Source organism: Aotus nancymaae, unplaced genomic scaffold (genome assembly GCF_030222135.1).
Source record: "Aotus nancymaae isolate 86718 unplaced genomic scaffold, 86718_ANA_hifiasm-v0.15.2.pri h1tg000108l, whole genome shotgun sequence".
Classification (NCBI taxonomy): Eukaryota; Metazoa; Chordata; class Mammalia; order Primates; family Aotidae; genus Aotus; species Aotus nancymaae.
The window spans coordinates 39,888,167-39,894,719 of NW_026988523.1; positions in this window are offsets into that span (position 1 = coordinate 39,888,167).

The following is a 6,553-nucleotide window of genomic DNA, read 5'->3' on the forward strand; positions in this document are numbered from 1 at the left end:
TTGGCTCTAGATTGCTTAAGCATTTAGAGTTCCCTGAACAAGCTGTGCTCACTCACCTCGAAACATCTGCCCTTGTGTTTCCCTCTGGTTGGCATCACCTTGCACACCCTCACTTTCAAACCCTCCTCCCCTGGTCCTCCTGATCCTCTTGGCCCTTCAGACCTGAGTGCAACAGATTACCTCTGTAAACCTAATAGAGCTACACCTCTGCACACCGATTTGTCACAGCACTTCTCACACTGCAGGACAACTGTCTGTTTCTTTCTGACTCTGTCAATCAACTGTGAGTGGATGAAGTCAAGGGCTGCATCTGTCATTTTGGGATCCTTAGAGTCTTATGTACTCCAAGCATATATAATAAATATTTATGGAATGAATAAATGGACTAGGATACAAATTAAGATCTGATTTCAAACCCATGCTCTTTGCATGCGACATCATATGCTATTGTTTGTGAATGAGTATACTCATTCATTCAATAAATATGTAATGGGTATCTACTTTGTGCCAGGCATTTTGCTAGCACTGCCATCTGAATACATTTCTATTTCCCTTTCAGCTGCGGACTTTCTTTTTTTAATTTTTAATTTTTTTTTTGAGATGGAGTTTTGCTCTTGTTGCCCAGGCTGGAGTGCAGTGGTGCAATCTCAGGTCACTGCAACCTCTGCCTCCTTGGTTCAAGCGTTTCTCCTTCCTCAGCCTTCCAAGTAGCTGGGATTACAGGCATGCACCACTGCACCCGGCTAATTTTGTACTTTTAGTTGAGACGGAGTTTCACCATGTTGGTCAGGCTGGTCTCAAACTCCCGACCTCAGGTGATCTACCTGCCTCTGCATCCCAAAGTGCTGGGATTACAGGCGTGAGCCACTGCAACTGGCCTAGCTGCTCTTTCATAGCTTTTTAAAGAAAAAAACAAATTCTGAGACATGACTGGGCATGGTGGCTCATGCCCACTCTGGGAGGCCGAGGTAGGTGGATCACTTGAGGCCAGGAGTTCGAGACCAACTGGCCAACTAGGCGAAACTTGGTCTCTACTAAAAATACAGAAATTAGCCGGGTGTGGTGGCATATGCCTGTAATCCCAGTTACTTGGGAAGTGGAGGCTTGAGAATGGCTTGAACCTGGGAGGCGGAGGTTGCAATGAGTCAAGATTGTGTCATTGCTCTCTAGCCTGGGTGACAGAGTGAGACTTTGTCTCAAAAAATAATAATAATAATAATTAAACATTTAAAAATAAAATAAAATACATTCTGAGACAGGCTCACTGCGGCCTCCACTTCCTGGGCTCCAGCGAATGAATTTCCTGCCTTGACCTCCCAAGTAGCTGGTGTATGCCACCACACCTGGCTAATTTTGTTTATTTTTCGAAGAAATAGGGCCTCACTATATTGCCCAGGGTGGTCTCAAACTCCTGGGCTCAAGCGATCCTCCCATTTGGCCGGACTCCCATTAGTCTTCTAGTCCTATTCCTGATTCCTTTCATACTTCTGAACGGTTCCTACCTGATGCTCCTACTTGCCATGTTTGCATTTGCTATGTGGCTGACGTCACTCAGGTATCTATTGAGCCAAATTTCCAGTCTGGGCCTGTTTTGTCCTGTTTGACCTCCCAGATTCTGGCACAAACACTTCTTTGAACAGGAAGAGTTCCTTTCTTTTGGGCCTTGTAATCTGGTGTTAATCTTCTTTCTTTAAATTTACCACCAATCTCCTGTGGTCTATTGAATTCAATGGGCTTTCTTCCATGTTTCTCCCAATCAACCTCCGTATTGCTTTTGACCTCCTAACAACTACTTTCTCTTCTCTGAAACTCTCTCCCTAATCTCTATGATGTTACGTATTCTTGGTTCTCCACTTGTATTTCTTTTGTTCTTTTTCTTTTCCTTTTCTTTCCTTTTTTTTTTTTTTTTTTTTGAGATAGAGTCTCGCTCTGTCGCCCAGGCTGGAGTTCAGTGGCACGATCTCGGCTCACTGCAACCTCCGCCTCCTAGGTTCAAGTGATTCTCCTGCCCCAGCTTTCCCAAGTAGCTGGGATTATAGGCATGTGCTACCACGCCCAGCTAATTTTTATATTTTTAGTAGAGATGGGGTTTCTCCATGTTGGTCAGGCTGGTCTCGAACTCCCGACCTCAGGTGATCTGCTCGCCTCAGCCTCCCAAAGTGCTGGGATTACAGGCATGAGCCACCACACCTGGTTAATAGGTCTTTTTTTCTTTCTCCTCTAATTTATCTTCCTTTTTTCTAGGTCCACAAGTTAGGAAAAACTATAGAAACGATGGGTGTTTTTCCCTCAAAGGCTCCATCTTCTTCTTTTTTTTTTTGAGATGGAGCCTTGCTCTGTCACTTAGGCTGGACACAGTGGGATCTCGGCTCACTGCAACCTCTACTTCCTGGTCTTAAACAATCCTCATGCCTCAGCCTCCAGAGTATCTGGGATTACAGGCACATGCCACTACACCTGACTAATTTTTGTACTTTTATTAGAGACAGGGTTTTGTCATGTTGATCAGGCTGGTCTCAAACTCCTGGCCTCAAGTGATCTGCCTGCCTTGACCTCCCAAACCGTTGGGATTATAGATGTGAGCCAACACGTCTGCAACCTAAAGCTTGATCTTCACCTTCCTACCCTTCTTTCATGTTTTTCCCTAATGCTTAATTTCTATATGAGGCTCTGACAAAAAGTAAAACTGTCTAATGTGTTAACATCACAGTTTACAGAGTTTATATGCTTAATTTTGTTTACCCTCATCTCAGCATACGAAAATTTACAACTCTACCTCCAGGAAATCTTGCTGTTATTTTAATTTTATTTTTAAATTATTTTGTAGAGACAGGCTCTCACTGTGTTGCCCTGGCTGGTCTTGAGCTCCTGAGCTCAAGGGATCCTCCTGCCTCGGTTTCCCAAAGTGCTGGGATTACAGGCATGAGCCACTGTGCCTGGCCAAATCTTGCTGTTCTTAGTAGTCACTGTTTTTTTTTTTGAGGCAGGGTCTCACTCTGCCACCCAGACTGGAATGCAGCGGTGCGGTCATGGCTCAATGCAGCTTCAACCTCCCGAGCTCAAGTGATCCCCCTGCCTCAGCCTCTTAAGTAGCTGGGAGCATAGGCTCACACTAGCACACTCAACAATATTTTTTTTTTTGGTAGAGACAGGGTCTCACTATATGGCTCAGGCTGAATAGTCACTTCTGATGCCTCTGCAGATTATATCTCATTCTGTTCCTTTCTCTGGATTCCCACTGCACTTGCCCAGATTTCTATCATGTAACCTATAACAATATCATACCTTTGCATTCACATGACTGCCTCTCCCCTACTACACCATAAGCTCTATGTTGTGTAGTTGTGTAGGTTTTTCTATTCCAACACTCAGCATCTGTCCTGGCCATAATGTGTGCTTAATAAGCCAATGAAAGATTGAAGATTTTTCCCAACTTCCTAATCTTAAATTCCAAAGTCACTGTGAATCCTCCTCTAAATTTTCCTAGTCACTAAGTCTTACAGATTTCTTATGCCATGTGTTTCTTGATGCTGCTCCTGCTGTTACACTTTGTACAACTGCAACGTCCCCGTCTTGGCCTTCCTGCTCTTAGTCTTTCTCTTGTCAAATCAGTCCTATGTTTCTTCTGCAAGAATAACCTAGAGGTGCTATTTGTATGAAGGCTAAATTTAAATCCTTATTCTGATATTTAGGACCCTGCCATATCTCCTGTAACTTCTCCATCAAAAACCTGAGTTTTCTGTCACCGTTTTTTCTTATTGTCACCCAGATACCAGAGAGACACGTCTTTTCCTCCTTCTTCTTTCTCTTTCTCCATTTGTTTATATTCTACTTTTCCTTTAAGGCCTAACTCAAATTTCACTTTCCTCAGGAAGCTTTTGATTCTTTTGATCTCTGGCTGATCTCTGTCTTCTTTGACTACGTATTTATTTATTGAGACAGAGTCTTGCTCTGTCGCCCAGGCTAAAGTGTAGTGGCATGATCTTGGCTCACTGCAACCTCCGCCTCCTGGGTTCAAGTGATTCTCATACCTCAGCCACCCGAGTAGCTAGGACTACAGGTGTGCGCCACCACACCCGGCCAATTTTTGTATTTTCAGTAGAGATAGGATTTCATCATCTTGGCCAGGCTGGTCTGAACTCCTGGCCTCAAGTGATCTGCCCACCTTGGCCTTTCAAAGTGCTGGGATTACAGGAATGAGCCATTGCACCCTGCCTGTCTTCTTTGACTTATTACTATTTTTTTTTTTCAGAGACAGAGTCTTGCTCTATCCCCCAGGCTGGAGTGCAGTGGCACGATCTTGGCTCATTGCAACCTCTGCCTCTAGGGTTCAAGTGATTCTCATACCTCAGCCACCCGAGTAGCTAGGACTACAGGTGTGTGCCACCATGCCTGGCCAATTTTTGTATTTTTAGTAGAGACAGAGTTTCGCCATGTTGGCTAGGCTGGTCTTGAACTCCTGACCTCAGGTGATTCGCCCGCCTTGGCCTCCCAAAGTGCTCCCAGCCATGCCCAGCCTGATTTATTACTTTTTATTATTATTTTTTATTCTTTTTTTTGTTTATTTTTGTCTTTTTTATACTTTTTATTATTATACAATTTACCATTGTAGTATACTTGGGCATTTAGTCATTTGTGGCAGGGACTGGCAATTTATGGCCTATGAGCCAAATCTGGCCTGCTGCCTGGGGCTAAGAATGGTTTCACATTAATATTAAAAATTTTTTAAAGAAGAATATTTTGTAACACATAAAAATTATGTGAAATTTAAACTTTAGTGTCCACAAATAAAGTTTTACTAGAACATAGCCACAGCTATTTGTTTACATGTTATCTATGTCCTCTTTCAAGCTATAATTGGGAGACTTAAGTAGTCTTGACAGAGAACATATATGCCCTGCAAAGCCTAAAGTATTCATCATCTGGTTAATACGGAAAAAGCCTGCTGATCCCTGATCTCAGATCTTGAATCGTCTTTATAATCTTTTCATAGCTGTTTAAGAACTTTGGAAAGGTCTGCTTCACTAAAGATAATCTTTTGACAGTAATTAGTGGTTCATTAGAACAGTGGGGGAAGGTGGAGGAGTAGGCTCTACGGAGTGAGTAGGAGCTATCCTAGTTAGAAACTTAGTAACTTAGGCAACTGGATTCCCATTGGAAAGTGAGAATCAGAGGATCTCAGGTGGATGAGGGGAAAGAGGTGATCTTTTTTCCATCTTCTCTTTTTCTGACCTGGCAGAGGAAATGTAAAAGCAAATGGGGTCTAGCTAGAGAAAGGATATTTGAGGTCTTACCTGAATCTGGTTGTTGAGAAGAGATCAATGGTGGCTGACTGAGAGAATCTCAATTATTATTATTATTTTTTGAGACAGAGTCTCACTCTGTAACCAGGCACCAGTCTGGAGTGCAGTGGTGTGACCTCCGCTCACTGCAACCTCTGCCTCCTGGGTTCAAGAAATTCTCCTGCCTCAGCCTCCTGAGTAGCTGGGACTACAGGCGCGTGCCACCACGCCCAGCTAATTTTTTTGTATTTTTTTTAGTAGAGACGGGGTTTCACCATGTTGGTCAGGATGGTCTCGATCTCTTGACCTCGTGATCCGCCTGCCTTGGCCTCCCAAAGTGCTGGGATTACAGGTGTGAGCCACTGAGCCCAGCTGAAGCTCAACTATTAATGACACAGTCATAACAGGCCTTGAAAGAAACCATCAAAAGGGTGTAACTGCTAAAGCTGAAAGTGGCCTTGGCTGACTGAAGCTCTAAGTAGGCTAAGAGGTTTTACAATGCCTAGGAGTATTGTAGGCATGATAATTTAAAGGATTTCTTTTTCTTTTTTTTCTTTTTTAGATGGAGTTTTGCTCTTATTGCCCAGGCTGGAGTGCAATGGCACAATCTCAGCTCACTGCAACCTCTGCCTCCTGGGTTCAAGCAATTCTCCTCCCTCAGCCTCCCAAGTAGCTGAGATTACAGGTGTGCACTACCATGCCTGGCTAATTTTGTATTTTTAGTAGAGAAGGATTTCACCATGTTGGTCAGGCTAGTCTCAGACTCCTGACCTTAGATGATCCACCCACCTCAGCCTCCCAAAGTGCTGGGATTACAGATTTGAGCCACCATACCTGGCAGGATTTCTTTAAAGACAAAAAGAAAGCTAGATATTTAGATAAACAAGAATAGCAATTGAAGTTACCAGAAAGTTCATGACTTTTACCAGGTGTTCTATTTCTTCTCATCTTTTCCTAATCATATTTTTTCCTTAAAATTATACAGCATAGTAATTATTTAGTAATAAATTATATAGGTTGGATTGTGGGCTGCATCTTTCACAGCTGCCCCTCACATCCTGACAGAATGCACTTGGCTAGTTTGGGTACTCATATATGGACCACCAGATGGTGAGTTGCTACTTGAAGTGTGGGAAGAAAGAAGCTAGACTCTAGGAGACAGGACTTGCATATTTTAATGTAAACAATAGGTGCAAGGTCACAAGAAGTGTCTTTTTAAAAGCAGCTTCACAGCCTTGGCACATTGGAGAGCACATTGTCAGACTGAGATT